Source organism: Marmota monax, unplaced genomic scaffold (genome assembly GCF_021218885.2).
Source record: "Marmota monax isolate L192 unplaced genomic scaffold, Marmota_monax_Labrador192_F-V1.1 WCK01_AAM20220418_F8-fsc00025, whole genome shotgun sequence".
Lineage (NCBI taxonomy): Eukaryota > Metazoa > Chordata > Mammalia > Rodentia > Sciuridae > Marmota > Marmota monax.
In genome coordinates this window covers 2,132,809-2,149,790 of record NW_026691950.1, presented here as the reverse complement: position 1 = coordinate 2,149,790, position 16,982 = coordinate 2,132,809, and the positions used below count along the sequence as shown (strand labels likewise).

Genomic DNA, 16,982 nt, shown 5'->3' with positions numbered 1-16,982 from the left:
TCAACCACAGATGCCCACAAATGAGGCAGTGCATAGTCAGAGGAGCCTGAGAAAGTGTTAGAGAAAGACTTGAAAAATCAGTCTCTAATCTGATTTTCTTTTTTTCATGTATCTTTATAAAACACCCAACTCCTGTGTCTAGTTTGTACTTGGTGCCTAAAAAAAATGTCAATTCTCAGTCTCTGCCACCAATTTCCTTTGAAAGGAATATTGGTATTTAAAAAGCTAGTCGGCAGGTAGCTTTCTCCCAAGATGGGTCATATTGTTGTCATTTGTCCATATCCAAGTTTTTATAAGAATCATAACAGCTACATCTTTGAGTGTGTATTTAATGTTGGGTACTAGATTCAGTGATACACATATATATACATATACACGTTATATTATATATAACACCATTTTATTATATATATGATATATGTATATAATAATCATTTTATGACCACAACAACCCTCTGAGGTAGGTATCTTCAGTTATTATTACCATTAGAGCCATTTTACAGATTTTTTAAAAATAGGAACATCAAAGAATTTAAGTAATTTGTCTGAGGTTCCTACAGACCAAAAATGATAGAACCAAGATTTAGCACAAGCCAATATGGCTCCAGTGTCAGGGTTCTTATTCACCATACTATAAGTTTTTTATTATATGGATTCAGATATTTCATGGTCCAAGAATCATGATATACTTACTCCCTAAAGGAACAGCAGAGTATCCATAACATCTCATTCCAATATGCAAGGGAACACATAGTTCACGAAACTTTTGGACTGGTGTTTTATTATTTTTATTATTTTAATTTTTAGTTGTAGATGGATACAATACCTTTGTTTATTTATTTATTTTTATGTGGCACTAAGGATCGAACCCAGTGCCTCACACGTGCTAGGCAAGTGCTCTACCACTGAGCCCAGCCCCAACCCAGGACTGGTCTTTGAGAGCCAGAGACAAGCCTATCCATCCACCAGTCGCTCTCCCATGAAGAAGGCCACTTCAATTACCAGAGCCCTGAAGGACCTCCTCAGAATGTTGAAACTGGAGATGGAGGTCACCCCAATCCACACAATCCCTTCTCTGCATAAATGACGTTCTAAGGGGAAGACAGTAGGGGACAAATGGAGGACCACAGACAGATGCAGGGACAAGAAAGCAAACCCAAGGATGGCGAAGATCACCAAATTCCACTCAAGTGGAATTCCGTTAGAGCAGAGAGAACTGAAAGGCAGAACCTAGCGCCATAAGAAGACTCCTTCCAATGGAGTCTGTGCTCCTTAGTTTCCCCTTAAGGTCCCTCCGGAGCTTTCTAATCCTATTTTCTGTAATGTACAAAACAAACTTTCTTGTCTTCTTGGGCCATCTCTTCAACTGGGGTCATCTCCAAGTCAGTCTCACACTTGTACAAAGACCCATGCCGTCCTCCCTGTCTAAAATAACCTTCCCCTTCTCCATCTGCTCCAACTTCACATCCTTCCCAAGCCCTTACCTTCCCAACTCCTCCAGCTTACTCCCAGAGCCCCTCCTTGGAACTCCTGTAACTGTGACAGCCCATGCCACCCCCTCTGTCACTTAAGCCCCACCTTGCACTGCTTCCTGGGTTTTATGTCTCATTGCAACTACTAGACTATGGGGTCCTTCAAAGGAAATATTTCTTTATATTTCTCTCATCTCCTCCGAAGCACCAGCATAGAACCCATAAGTGAACGTTGGTTACTGGTTGCTTGTTTGAATCCTTCACTGGCAGCTGTGACTTAATAGCGCACCTAAAACTGGTGATTTCCCAGACTTTCTTATTTACAACCCAGGCAACTAATTGGTACTTCACAACTTGTATCCAAATGAAACCATCTCAAAAGCCAATTTTAACTTCAAAACATAGACATTATATACCACTTTTAGAAAGTCGATAGTAGCGTTGTCAATAGGGGAAACAAACAAGCTAAAAACACTGGATCCAAATCTACATCATTTTGATTTTGGTTCTGTTTCCAAACTAGAAAAATTTTAAATTGATATTATACTCATTAGAGGATCTTTAGATTTACTTCATCACACACGGGGTGATATTCAAACCACCTAGCTCGTTGAGCTCAGTCCTAGTCAATTACAAACAGTGCATTTTCTAGGAGAACATCTGGAAAACCAAAAGGCGGCGTATTATCATGTTTAATGTTTTCAAAAAATGAGATGCATTTTGTTAGGACTTTGGAGGGGAGGGGAGAGCAGAACCACTCTCCCTCCTTCTATCAAGTGGAACAAGGGAACCACGATGCTCAGCCTAAACTAAAGCTAAATAGAATGAGAAAGATTCCCGTAGACGCTGAAGAAATATTTTTAAAGAAACAAACTCTTACCTGTCGAAGAAGACGCCAAGATGACTGACTCCGGAAATCAAATTTACTGGGCACAGGTCTGTCAAAACAAAAGCAAGCGAAGCCTCATCAGCCTGATGATTTACTTCGAGGACTGGTGTTTCTCTCCTCCCCAAGATTACGACTGCTTCATGTTGGAAGAACTTAAAACATGAAGTTGGGCTGATAGAGAATCCAACCTGAGCTGGTCGGGCTCAGCGCGCAGAGGTGACTGAGGGAGCAGGGACAATCTGAATGTGACAAAAGCGATTAGCAAGTTCCTGTGCTCAAGTCAATTTCCTGTGGCCCGCTTCTCCGCAGAGGGGGTTTCGTTTGTGTGGGTTTGGGGGTGTACACGTGCACTTTTCTCCATGAGACGGTGAAACCTCCCAGCCAAGAGGCAGAGGGAGGCCCCTACTGCACAGCTGGGTCTGTGTTTCATTGATCCCTCCCTGGACCACTTCTCCCCCCATGCCTCTATTTTCCTTCAAAGAATCAATCACCACATGCAACTGGAGAAAGGAGGCGTGAGAAACCAAGATGATTCCTTAAGGAAGTGAAATAAAGTGCACACACACACACACACACACAAATCCCTCACATGGACTGGTCTTGGTTAATTTAAACTTAGGGAAAAACACCTTAGAGCTTACACACGGTCAGCTTGATAGTATGAAGACAGGAGGTGAGCTATCTGCTTTGCTTTAGTAACTACCAAATAATAATTTGGAAAGAACAGACACAGCCATAGCAAAAGCTCCTGTGGCCCCATGCAGTGGCCCTGCTTGGGTGGCCCTGCACCTGTGAAGGGAGGTACTGGACTCTGAGTTGTTTTCAGAATCCTCCGAGTTTCGTTATTTGCCTAAAAACATATGTTTGCTTTTCTTGTCTCTCTCTGCAATCCAGGTGTGGAGGCCATCTGTAATTATTCCGATTATGGCTGAATTACCTAAACCAACTTTTTAACTTGCATGATGTGGTCACAACCCAAAACATACCCCAAATCCCCAAATAACTGTCAATCTTATTGCTGAGGGCGATACCTTGGTTGAAAACTACCTGCCATAAGAATAAAGTCCATTCAAGAATGCAAGGATTTATGCAGTCCCTGTGTCTGTCACGAGACAGTATATAGTGACAGGAAGGGCCTAGGGACACAGGCAGATTCAGAACCCTGTAACGGGCCTGATACCATGTACAGAAAAAAGACCAGGACAGATAAACTTCCGGCCTCCCAGCACCTAAATCCTGGGGAAGAATGGGGGACACAAACAAATAGTCAAACACAGGTAACAAAAACAAATTATGGTGACCATTACAAAGGAATCAGAAAACGTGCTGCACAGATGGCAAGAACATAATAACTATATTCTAGAGGTGGTCAAAGATGGAGTCTTTGAGCAGCTGACATTTAAGCTGAGACTCAAAATTGTGTTTCTCACCCTGGCTGAAAATTAGAATCGTCTGAGAAGATTTTCAGAAAATATCAATGCCTGGGCCCCACCCACAAAGACTGTAATTGAATTGAGCTGCCAAAGGACATGGACAGCAATTTTGTTTTAAACTCCCCAGTTATTCTGATTAGAGCACAGGCCACTGTGCTCTAATGAATGAGAAGCAGATAGCTTGGGAGAGGAGAAGAACAATTTAAGCAGAGATAAATGGTACGTGCAGAGGCCCTGAAGTAGGAAAGAGCTTGGCATGTTCGAGGACGTGAAAGAAGAATAATGTGCCTGGGGTAGAGATGAAGGAAATAATTGGTTCAAAGATGAACTTTCTTGTAGATGGACACACAGTTATCAAACTCACAAGAGCCTCTTACAGGAACTCAAGTATCAGCTTATTAAAATGCAGCAGGAACTCAAACTGCCATCTAAGACCTGGGAGCCTTCTGATGGGCACATTATCTCCTTCCAGAACACTCTCAGTGGACTGTCAGATTACCATTGTGATGTTAGTACAGGAGCAGAGCATACGACTTGTTGGACATTTTCTTTGCCTCTGGCTTTATCAGAGGATTTAGGGCAGATGATAAAGATACAGCACCTTAGTCAGTACAGCAAGTTAAAAACAAAAAAGAATCTAAAAACAAAGCCAGAGAAATGAAGACAAAAATCAAGCTAAAACGAGAGGTGAGGCTAATACAGAAAATGTCTGCTATGTAGTTCTAAGCTTTTCGGAAACCAAGCAGGAAACAAACCGCATAGAAAATTCAGTGCTCACTGGACAGAAACAAACTTGTCACCAGGGTACTAGAGTCTTCCTAGCTCTCCAGTGCTGACACGAAAGAGAAGCATTGCCACTGCGGTCCCATGGAGAGGACACCATGGCCCGAGCCTTGGACTAACCATGGTCAGCAACAAGATTTGTGAAGTGGTTCCTTATATTTTTTTTTCCTCAATGTTAAACTGATTTCCTCTCACCAAAAAGCTTACTGAAAGCAAATCTAGAAAGGGCCTAGGGCAAAGTGTGGCGGGGTGTTAATATAGTGTGTGCCGCACCACAATGGGGCTCCTTCATTCCAGTTCAACCCAGAGATGACGGTTGACTTCAGATGTGTGTCAGAAAATTCAGCATAAAATGTTTCTCACTCAAGCTTCTAAAAGACCCCAAAGTAGGTCATAGCAGAGCAAAGTGGCCCACGCGAATAATCCCAGCAATTTGGGGGTCTGAGGCAGGAGGATCATAAGTTTGAGGCCAGCCTGAGCAATTTAGCAAGACCCTGTCTCAAAATTTTACAAAATTTAAAAATTTAAAAAAAAAATAATAATTTTAAAAGGCTGAGGATGTAGCTCAGTGGTGGAGCACTCCTGGGTCCAATCGCCAACAAGGGGGTGGGGGGATGTCATACTTCTAGCAAGAGATCCAGTGTTTTGTTTTGTTTTTTTCTTTTTTTTTCTTTTCAGGGTCCCAGGTGGATACTGCCTTCCTTTGGAAAAGCAGAGGCATTGAACCAGGGCAGCTGCCTACATGGACTCCGCCCCTGCACATTTTCTGCACAAAAAGGTGGACATACTCTGGGGTCAGGATGGATTGGTGTGTCTACAGGCCCGGGTACTCCCACCCCATCCTGGAAGGACATTGCCACCTTCACTGCAAGACTCCTCTCCCTGCCCCGCTCCCTGGCTGACCACCCTCCTCGGCTGAAGGACCCGCTCTTGCTCTGGGTGTGGAAGTGTGGGTTTCCGATGGTCTCAGACGGCCAGGCTTCGTGCTTCCTCCTGCTCCTGGCTGTGAGAAAGTTTTCCCAGCCGTCTCTCACGTTCTTCTAATCTTCACGTATAGTTGAATCTCAGAGGGGGCTTCTTAGGAGGAGGGGAAGAAACAACTACGCCTCTCCCTTTCCTGAAAATGCCTTTTTTTCCTAGTGTGCTTGTGTGCTCTCACTCTTTCTCCTTTTTTCCCCTCCTTTCCTCTCTCACATTTTTTTTTCTTTATAAATTGAACTCAAGGCCTTGCACAGCTAGGCAAGTGCTCTGTCACTGGGAGCCCCCTCTCAGTCTCTTAACAGGGTTTAAAAGGGGTAGCGACAGAGGAAAGAAGCAAAGGACTTAAAATACATTCACGCACTAACACAACTTCTCAGTGTGTCCCTTCTGATACTCTGTAGTCCAGCCTTGGGACAGAGATGGGGGGAATCTCAGGACTTCAGAGTGGCAGAGAGGAAGGAATTTATGGGTATAACATATGTAGTGGGAATCAGACCCTCCTTAAGAACCATAATCCACCCATCAATCAGCCCTGCAAAGTGCCCTCAGAGGCCCTGGAGGCTGGAGGCCCAGCTTTTCCCATTCAGGTAGCCCAGGCATGAATATTCCCTGAAAAACCACTTACTGATGAACAGACTGATTCTCCCATCTGATCCTCCCAACCGTCATTTTAAAACCTATTTTAACCGCTGAGGAAAAAGAGAGAACTCAGCTGGGTAAATGATTTGCATGAAATTGTAAGACCTGTGAAAAACAGAAGCAAGGTTCCCCCCTCCATCTGTCCTGACTTTTCACCCCACTGCCTCCAGGGGAAGGGAACAGGGCCACTGTGGGGAAGCACAGGCGGTCAGAGGCCCCAGGCCAATGGTGTGTCTTTTCTGAAGAGCCCTTCTCTGAGATTCCCACAAACGCAATCAACAGGACAAGGTTAAAAGGCAAAGGCTTTCTCAAAACACATTCTTTTGAAATGCTAAATGATATGGCCAAAGAAGAGCTCAATTTTCCTCTCAGGACCTCTATTATGGAAGATTTTTAAACAATCTGCTGACTTATGAACCCTGAACTCATGCAGAAGTGGTGAGTTGGAAAGGTTCTCTGCCACTTAGGCCAGAGAGAACTCTTAATGACAATTGTAAATTTGTAATGAAGGATTAATCTTTGTAATCCCGAGACAAGACTTGTTCACTACATTGTTTCTACCCTGGGTTTGTACAATACTTTTCCTCTTCTTCTCACTTTTATCATATTAACCAAAATGATTTAGATTTAGGGTAGCTTTGAATGTTTACAGAGGCCTTCATTTGTAATATGCCACCTAATAAAACATTTTCAGTGGTTTCAGAAGATGGGAAATATGTACTAAAATCTGTTCTGAATGCTTTGAGGTTCATACTCAGATCATTAAAACATATTGCAATTATTCTTACCCAGCTCCCCTCTAAATGATAAAAGACTATTAAAACACCAATGCCTTCTGATTGAGAGATTTCATGATGGGGATTATAAAATGTTAACTCTTCTTAAGAGAAATATCTTAATTCTGATGTGTCACTTTCAGTGTAAAGTGACATTCATACAAAGTTCACTTTAAAATTCTAAATATTGAAATATCTTAGAAAGGCCACAGACTAAACATATCATGACTGACTTCCTCCTTGTGCCTCTAATTCATTATAAACAACAGGCTCCCTAACCAGATAACAATATCATTTCAAACATCTCCTAGTTTCCCTCTTAGAGCCAGAACCATAAAAACATCATTCACTCCACCCCACCCCACCCCACCCCACCTGCCGCTTTTCTCATTGTCTATTTAGTTTTTAGTGTAGCTCGGCATATTACTTTTTGTTCCTGTGAATATTAAGTTCTCAGGATGCTGAGGTGCCATTGTCATCCTGGTTTCTTTGCCTTGTAGAACCATGTTTACTGAGCAAACCTTCACATCCTGGTTCTTTTTATTGCAGAACTACAATTCATAACAATGCAGACAGAGTCTTATTGCAGAAGGTGATAGCACCCGAAGTCATAATTCAAGACTGGACTCTATAGTTAGGGTTCAACATCTTCTTAAAGACCTCAGACAGAGCTGATGTAGTCAAGTGACCATTACCCTTCAAAGCAGACCCTTGGCGGCTGATGTGCTTTTCCAACATTGCAGACATTCGTTAAAGCACTTTTAGAAGCTCTTGACAAAGTCCTTCAGAGACCGTTTAATAAACTACAAGACAAAATCAGTATCACTGCACCCTATTCCCGGCTTACTTATGACTCAAAATATTATCCAGCTTGTTCACCCACCTTATTCACGGGATGTAGCTCCAAAGGGCTGTCTCCTAAATCAAATGCACTCTACAAAGACATAGATTGGCCAGCATTGATTTTTTTTTTCTTTTTTCTTTTAAGAAGGTGAGGCAGCCTCTGAGAACAAAAGCAGAAGAGTTTGAATTGGGTCAAGTGCACTAGCTCCTGGGTCACTACTGTGAAGCACTCAACTTTCACACCGATGCTGACAGTCTGGTTTGTTTAAAAAAGAAGAGAATGAGGAAAGCCATCGCAGCTTCTTCTCACAGTTACGGTTTGCTCGTTGTCTTGATATGGATCTTCAGTCTGGGTACAGACATCACAGGGTAACTGCAACCCAGCACATCTGCTCAGAGCAGGCGTTGCAAACATTTCAGTTTTAAGGCCCATGGGCGCTAACTTGACATCTTTTCAAATTAACAGGTCTCTTGCACAGTTCTGGAGGGAGCAGGTTGAAGCTTACATACAAACGCAAGCTGAACCCTTGGAGAAAGTAGAAGTCTGGATTCAGACAAAGCAAGATTCAAATCCCTGCTCTACTTATTCCTAAGAATGAGGCCCTGCTCAAGCGGTAGCGCGCTCGCCTGGCATGCTTGCGGCCCGGGTTCCATCCTCAGCACCACATACAAACAAAGATGCTGTGTCCGCCGAGAAAAAAAAAAAAACTAAAAATAAATATTAAAACACACTCTCTCTTAAAAAAAAAAAAAAAAAAGAATGAGGCCCTGATCTTCCTATCTGCAAAATAGGTATAATAATATCTATCTTGGAAGAGTTTTATGAGGAAAAAAAGAAAAGAACAAAAGGCTCTATAGTTACCTCAGATGTAGTAGACATTTCATGTATTATTGTCACTGATGTTTTAGCTTTTGACTTCTGGAATTTTTCTCCTCTATCTCTTTCCCTTCTTTAAATAACAACAGTTGAACTGGAAGATTTGAGAAGCTTTTTCCAGTTTCTAAATTCTGGGGAAACAAAGTTTAAACACCATGCACTGGATTCTAATGTTATATGCTGTCTCAATGGGTTAAAAGGATCCAGAATTTTTTAAGTCAAATTGTTTTGTTTTGTTTTTTTAAACATTTCTCTCCCATCTTATAAATGCTTTATTTATTTTCTTCTTTTCCTTTACCGTGTATATGTTTTATAATTTGATGACATTGTACTTATCAATTCTTGGTTTTATTTCTTAAGCTTTAGGAGTCTTATTAAGGAAGTTGATGTCATTGCTGATATGTTGAAGTCTTTTTTTTTTAAGAGAGAGAGAGAGAGAGAATTTCTTCAATATTTATTTTTTAGTTTTCGGCGGACACAACATCTTTGTATGTGGTGCTAAGGATCGAACCCAGGCTGCACGCATGCCAGGCGAGCGCGCTACCGCTTGAGCCACCTCCCCAGCCCTTAAGTCAAATTGTTAATGACACTATTTCTTATGCATAATCTGAGCACCACATAAACTTCAGAAATGCCTCCTGAGCTCATCTACTACCACACTATAAATACCTTAAGATAACTGAGAATTTATCCTTTCTTTTCATTTTGCAAATATTAAACAGTTACAATACTATTTACTAAGCATTGTGGTAGGTACTAAAAGATAGCAGGCAAAACAAGAACAAGAAGAGTCTACTTTTATTAGTTTGCACTTACCAGGAAGATAAGAAACATGCGCAATTTAGTAATGCATTGTGTTCCAATGTGCTCAAGGAAAATAAAGCAGAGAAGGGAGATAGGAAGCTTGAAGATGTACATGTTTAAATAGGGTGGTCATGCTGGGCATGCTGGTGCACACCTGTAATCCCAGCAGTTCTGGAGGCCAAGGCAGGAGGATCGGGAGTTCAAAGCCAGCCTCAGCAAATTAATGAGGTCTTAAGCAACTCAGCAAGACCCTGTCTCTAAATAAAATATTAAAAAGGGATGAGGGTGTGGCTCAGTGGTTAAGCACCCCTGAGTTCAATCTTCAGTACCAAAATAAAAATAATTTTTAAATAATAAACAAGGTCTTGGTGGAAAAAAGAGGTAAGGTCTTTTTAAATCATCCAATGATCATCTTAAAGGTTAATGGTTCTTACCATTGGCATGAATCCCTAGGTTTCATGATCATGTTCATCACCATGATCCGCCTTCCCTTGGGTCATGGGAGCCCTGCCTCCTCTCTGGATGTACCTAGAAGGGAGAGATGCGGACCACACAGCTCTGTATGGTAGCTCTTCCCCAATGGGCAGGGGACCAAGTTCATGCTCACCTCTCAACCCCATACCTCCACTGAACTGCTTACCCCTTCACTTTTCTGGTCCTTTGGGTCTCTCCTCCAAATCCCTGTACCTGTTTTCATATTGGATTGCTAACTGACACCTAGAGAAAAATACGGCCAGAGCTCAGGGACTGAGTGGAAAATTCCCCCTAGTTCCACAGTGCTACTTTCTTCCTCAGTTTGCTGGTCTCTGCTCTGTTCATCTTTTTAACCAAATTCTAAGAATAACTTAATAATAATGGTCAGACTGGTTTACCATTTATTGTATACCTAACATGTGCCAGTTAAGCAGTGTCTAGGCATTTCCTCACTTAATGATCCCCCAAATTATGAGGAAGGTACCAGATCAGACTTATCTCTCTTTGCAAAGAAGGAAATTGAGGCGCAGATAGCTTAAATATTATGCTTAGGGCTACAAACACAACAAATGGCACAGCCTGATTCCATAGCACCTCTTTATGCTTTTTTCTAGCCAGTTGAATTTAACTAGTATTTTTGGTACCCTTGAATATAGGATAGATCTAAACCATTTAAATATTATTTGCAAGTACTCTCACACAGGTGGGTAGTCAACCTCTCAAGTTGTTTTCCTCCATCCTGATTCCAAATGGCTTATTTGGTGAAGATCTATTTTAAACTTCAAAAATTACCACTATTGGGGCTGGGGTTGTAGCTCAATGGTAGAGAGTTTGTTTAGCATGTGTGAGGCACTGGGTTCAATCCTAAGCACCACATAAAAAATAAATAAATAAAGTTATTGTGTCCATCTACAACTAAAAATTATTTTTTTAAAAAATTATCATTTTTCTCATCAAGAAAAGAGAAGCATTTTCCTTTGCTCTCTCTCTCTGTTCCTTGCACTTTTAAAGAATAGTTCTTTGCCTCTTTTCATATTGTTTATTTTCCTAAGAAGCCTCTCGTTCCCTGCTTTGGTATCTAGGGCACAACTTTCAGTCACATTCATTTTTAGACACCGTATTTTATTAATTATTACCATGATATAAATAAACATGTACTACTAAACAGTTCTGCTGGCAATGAGAAGGACTTGTGAAAATAAATTTTATTTGCTCTCCTGAAAAAGCTCTGGAACTGCTATAGACACGCATTGATTCATGGGTTAGGTGTGTCACTCTCGTCTGAAAGCCACACAATTCTAGATAGAATTACTATGGATTGTCAGTTCATGATTTGAACAGGAAGGGCTCTTAAGTGAATAAAATGCATCTTATGGAAACATAAAACCAGCACAAGGAAATCAGGGTACATTCTGAGTTGAAAATAGAAAGACCAATGGTTTTAATTACATGTAGCTCTTTAAAAAAAATTTTTTTTTTACCCAAATGCCCAGAATATTTATAGATTTTTGGCTTTGAATGGATGCAGATTTTGCTTGTTTTAAAAATTCCTTTTATAGTGTTAAAAATGGTTGAAAAGGGCTGGGGTTGTAGTTCAGTGGGAGTGTATTTACGTAGCATGTGCAAGGCCCTGGGTTTAGTCACTAGTCCCCCCCAAAATTTAAAAAGCAAAAAGTAAACATTTTAAAACACTGCATCAAATCAAATAAAAAACAGCAACAACAACAAATTGTTTACCAGATCGGGTGTGGTGGCACACACCTGTAATCCTAGAGGCTTGCGGAGGCAGAAGAATTGCGAGTTCAAAGCCAGCCTCAGTGAAAGCAAAGTGCTAAGCAACTCAGTGAGACCCTGTCTCTAACTAGAATACAAAATAGGGCTGGGATGTGGCTCAGTGGTTGAGTGCCACTGAGTTCAATCCCCAAACCCACCTCCCCAAAAAAAAAAAATGGTTTACCAAAAAGTAGCAAGCTTTCTTCACTTCAAGAGGTAATTTATATCTTACCTTTTGGTAAATCTGCAACAATTTGGCTAGAGCTTTGGGAAGTATTCCCCCTTCTTTTTTATAAATTAACTTTTTGTCTTGGAAATATTCCCTTATTCAATATAAGTGAAAAATGTCAGATCATCTAAGTAAAAATATGAATTCCATTCACTTTATCACTGAAGCAAATTTCATGGAAACTATCAGTTTGAAATACCTGTTTGAAAGTTTGTGTTTATTTGTAAATTCTAATTAAGCCCATAGATAGAATAAGTAAATAGATAATAAAAAATATCATGTCATCCAGCTGAGACCTGGTGCCATTTGGCATTGCATATCAGAAACAGTTATGGACTCAATGGAAAAGATATAGGTGTGGGCAGTAGAGGCCACCACTGTTCTCTAAGAGGCCCAACTCTCTACTGCTGGTGGCTCAGTCCTAAGAAGCAGACATATTGGCTCTCACTATAAATCAAAGAATCCTCGATGACACAGGAGTTCGTTTACAATTTGCTATTAAGTGGGGGTAGGGAGAAGCCTGTTATAAAGCTTGAATTTGGCTGGGAATTGTGGTGCATAATAACAGCTATTACAGAGGCCGAAACAGGAGGATCAGAAGTTTTAGGCCGGCCCAGGCAGCTTTAGCAAGATCTTGTCTCAAAATAAAATAAGAAGGGCTGGGGATATAGCTCAGTGGTAGAGAACTCTTGGATTCAACCCCCAGTAGCACAAAACATATGTGCATATATAACATACATACCTAAATAAATAAATAAAAACAAAATTTGAATTTAAGTTGTTATTACATACAAGTATCCCTACGTGCCAGGTCATAAGTGATTTTTATGTTTTTCTTTCTGTTTTTCTGTATTTCCCCAATTTTTTTTTTATTATACCATCTATTATTTATCTGAACCAGATGAAAAAATTCATTGTTCTTTTTTTTTTCCTTCTAACTGCATTGAGCAAGTTTACCTAAGTTTTCTCTATAAAGCTTAGTCATTGCTTCAGTTGCAACATTTTACATAACAACCAGTGATTTATAGCACTTCTCAGAGGAGACTCACTGGACCACAGCCAAGTACAGCAAAACTATCTTCCTCATTATTCAGCCTCTACAGGGTCACATGTAGATGATCCCAACCAGGCGCAAATTCCAACCTCTGTAAAGACTCCTAAAACAGGGATTCCACAGGGTTTTGCATTAGACCACATAGAAGACCTGTCTTAACTTTCCCTTAAAATAGAAATCATAGCTGGAAAAGATATCCCGTACTAGCTGAATCTTCTCAGGGGAAGATAAAGAAGTATTCAGAAATAAGGCAGTGAGGTTTCCGTGAAATTAATTCAGTGTCTGAACTGAAAAAGAAAGAGGTAGTGGGAAATGCTTGATGCTTATTTGAAGAAAACATGTTTGCGACAAGTGCAGCCAACGATTACAAGATCTGGTTTCAAACTAAACCTGCTGTTTTCTTCTTATTGTTATTACCTAAATTATTGTGCCTGGGCATATTTTTAATCACTTAGAAGAAAAGGGTTGTGTATTCTCTTTAATGAGCACTTTCTGCTTAAATTCATTTAAAATTATACATAAAATTTCAATATTAGGGGCTCAGTGGTAGAGCATTCGCCTAGTACGTGAGAGGCCCTGGGTTTGATCCTCAGCACCACATAAAAATAAATAAAATAAAGGCATTATGTTCAACTACAACTAAAAAATAAATATTTTTTAAAAGATAAATAAATTCAATATTAGTTATAAACAAATGTATGTTCTTTTTGCTGTTTTACCACACAAATCTTTTAAAAAGCAAAATTCCTATTAAGACACTTTTTTCTAAATAAAATTTTGATTTCTCATGTTTATCAAAAACATCAATTTTTACAATTTTGAGCAAACCTATCTCTACAGAAAATATTTGTTATGCAAAATATAGAATTTTTGCTCCCTAATTCCTGTCTTTTAAATTAGTCTTCTAAATACAAAATGCTTTGAAATTTTTAAAAATATTTTGAAAGAATGTTAACATTACTAAGTTTTATTTTAACTTTGAATTTATATTCAATTTTAAAATTTGATGTCCAAAAGATCACTATAACATAGCAAAACTTATTATTATTATTATTATTATTATTATTTTCAGAATCTTCATTTTATAAATGAAACTCCAAAATTTGAACAACTTATATAAGGGCACAAAGCTAATGAATGAGAGAACTCTCTGGATCAGTGTACTTCTGTAGCATTTTTCCTCCCAGGAAACAAATGACTTTTCCAAATTAATTATTTGTAGTTCAAGAATTACATATAGAATGAAAGAGGGAGATGTAAAAAAGTGGAGAAAATGTCTTACTTTTTTTTTTTTTTTAGTCCTCTGGACATTTTTTTTTTACATGTTGATGGACTTTTATTTTACTCATTTATTTATATATGGTGCTGAGAATCAAACCCAGTGCCTCACACTTGCTAGGCAAGTGCTCTACCTCTGAGCCACAACCCCAGCCCAATGCCTTACTTTTAAATAACCATAGACTTATTAGTAGTATTAAGGATAAGTTATAAAACTAAACTACTTATACAGTAAAATCCCAATTTTATGTGAAAAAATAATCATATCTGAAAGACCAAAAATAATTATCCCAAACAGTAACAATGTCTTTGAATAGTGTAGTAGAAAATATATTTTTCATTTAATGTTTTTACTAAGCAGATATTTGATAGTCAATAAAAATTAACTCTGTAATCAGAAGAATAAACATTATAATCAGTGTTGGTTGTTTTTTATCTTGTTCTGTTTCTTTTTTTTTAAGTACAGGTTTACTAAGTTTAATTCAACTGACAATTTGTGTTTTTAAAAGTATTTAAGTGTTTTATATGCTCAGCTTATTCTCTATTTTCTTCTGTGATTCTCTAATGCATTTGGTTTCACTTCAGGTTTTTGGTTTTTTTTTTTGGTTTGCTGGGAATTTTTTTTTTTTTTAATATAACAAAAAGGCTGATGTGGTTTCAGTGTTTAAAAAGCAATGTGGAATCACAGTGCTGTATTTGGGGGGCCTGTTTCTCCATTCTGGCCCATGCAGCATGTAGGGCAGGCTTTGAGAACTCAACCTGAAAACCCATTTCTGTGGTTTTTACATGTCTCCTCAATAAGTCTCTAGGTTTAATATAAATAACTACCTGCATAATAGTCATTTCTTCTTCTTCTTTTGCTAAAAGAACATCTATTTGGAGATGGACAAAATGTCCTGTACCAGAGGATGAATCATGATGTCTGGTGGAAGAGAGAGATAAAGAATCTTCTGTTTCTTGGCTTCCTACCTTCCCCTGCAGCTGTGAATGGCCGTGGGGCCCAGGCACAAACTCCAGCCTTCCCTTCCTGCTTTGCTCTGGGGGCTTCCAGCAGCTACCTCAGGAAGAACACCAAGAAAACTGCAGAGACAGAGCCAGAAGCCCAACCGTGCTGACCCACCTCCACCTCAATTTTAGTATTTTAGTGAGATAATAAAATGCCTTCATTATCTAAGTCACAATTCATTGTTCTAAAACTTGAAACTGAGGGGTTTTTAATGATGCAGCAACGAATAATGAAAATCTGAAGCCAAAGCTATCAACATCTTGTACAATATAAAAGAACTTCATTAACCCACCACCTAAATGGCCAGCAATGTAGAATGATATATAGAAATGACTGATAGATTATTTTATTGGGAAACTTCACAGGCATTTAAAAAATAACATCTAGGAAGATCCTGTGGCCATAAGAGCAGATACCAATGATGTAAGGATAAAAAGGAAAAGAAGAACAGAACTTAGGATGGTGTACACTACAATGACATCCATGCCAAGCCCCAAACAGGAACTGTCTTAGGCGACAGGATGGTCTATGGGTGCTTTAATCCTTTCCTCTCTTTTCTAAATCTTAGCCTTTGTGAGTTACCATTTTTATATTACAAAAAATATCTAACAGCAGGGCATAGTGGGGGGCACATACCTATAATGGCAGTGACTAGAGAAGCTAAGGCAGAAGAATCTCAAGTTCGAGGCCAGCCTGGAAATTTAGTGAGACTCTGTGTCAAAATAAGAGCTGGGGATGTAGTTCCATGGTAGGGTGGTTGCCTAGCATACACAGGCCTTGGGTTCAATCCCCAGCACTATAACACCAAACGAAAAATCAAAGTAGCTCAAATAGGCCATCAGCTTAAATCTCTGGAAGAGTGTGTATCAAATATAAGAATACATTTGGCTTCCTACTGCCTACATGGCAAAATCACATTTCTCAGACCGACATTCAGAGCCTTCCTAACATGGCCTCTGCCTGTCTTTTCAGGCTCCTCTCCTACCACATACCTCACTGTAAACAGTGAACATTCTTGTGTCTCTGTGCATGTTCTTGCCACAACTTAAAAAGCCTAACCTTATCTGCAAAACTCAAAAGCTAGAAGGGATTTTGAAATTTTTCACCATAAAGAAATGATAGCCAGGCACGATGGTTCATGCTTGTGATCCCACTAATGGAGGGCACGGGGTGCTGAGGCAGGGGGATCACAAGCTCAAGGCCAGCCTCAGCAACTTAGTGAAACTCCATCTAAAAATAAAAAATACAAAGGGTTGGGGATGTAGCTGTAGAGCGCCTCTGGGTTCAATCCCCAGCATGGAGAAAAAGAAAAGAGAAGAAATAATAAATGTTATCACAAAAGGACGGAGCCAGGCACAAACTTCACAGATCAGCAAAATCCTTTATTCACCAACAGAATCACTCCATTTTCCTGGTAGAAAAGTAGCCACTGGCCAAAGGGGGAGTCTGTGCTTATGTAGGTCACACTGAAAGGTGACTTAATTAATGAGCGTGTCAGTTTGGGCACACAGGAATTTGGGGTCTGTTTTCCCAGGCCAGATGGAGGGTCTGGGGTCAGCAGTCAGTTCTGGAAAAGGATTTGTTTGGGGAAGGAGCAATGCTTTGGCCTCTTCCCAGAGACTGTCATTCCAGACTTGATGGATATCTCCTCCCCAGGGCCTATCTTGTCAC

General features: G+C 39.7%; 1 protein-coding gene and 1 long non-coding RNA gene across 5 annotated transcripts in view; one reads left to right on the top strand and one right to left on the bottom strand.

Annotated features, from left to right (window-relative positions):
* The window catches only part of Rhoh (ras homolog family member H), a 39,871-nt gene extending 31,673 nt beyond the window's left edge, over positions 1-8,198 (bottom strand). Inside the window, exons 1-2 of one of the 2 annotated variants that reach the window (XM_046452670.2) lie at positions 7,857-8,198; positions 2,353-2,410 (exon numbers count right to left, since the gene is read on the bottom strand). The gene's annotated coding sequence lies outside the window, so the exon portion shown is untranslated. Of the gene's footprint in view, positions 1-2,352; positions 2,411-2,549; positions 2,612-7,856 lie in introns of those variants that run through there. The other variant, XM_046452605.2, reaches the window with a different exon arrangement.
* LOC124098123 (uncharacterized) lies at positions 6,328-15,469 on the top strand. Of its 3 annotated transcripts, none has more exons than XR_006853479.2 (3): positions 6,328-6,635; positions 7,962-8,127; positions 15,173-15,469. It is a non-coding gene; the product is annotated as an uncharacterized LOC124098123 (long non-coding RNA). The 3 variants fall into 3 exon arrangements; XR_006853487.2 differs by lacking the exon at positions 15,173-15,469 and adding an exon at positions 8,283-8,568 and having other exon boundaries at positions 7,962-8,185; XR_006853482.2 differs by lacking the exon at positions 15,173-15,469 and adding an exon at positions 8,283-8,563.
* Positions 15,470-16,982: the final 1,513 nt, after the last annotated feature.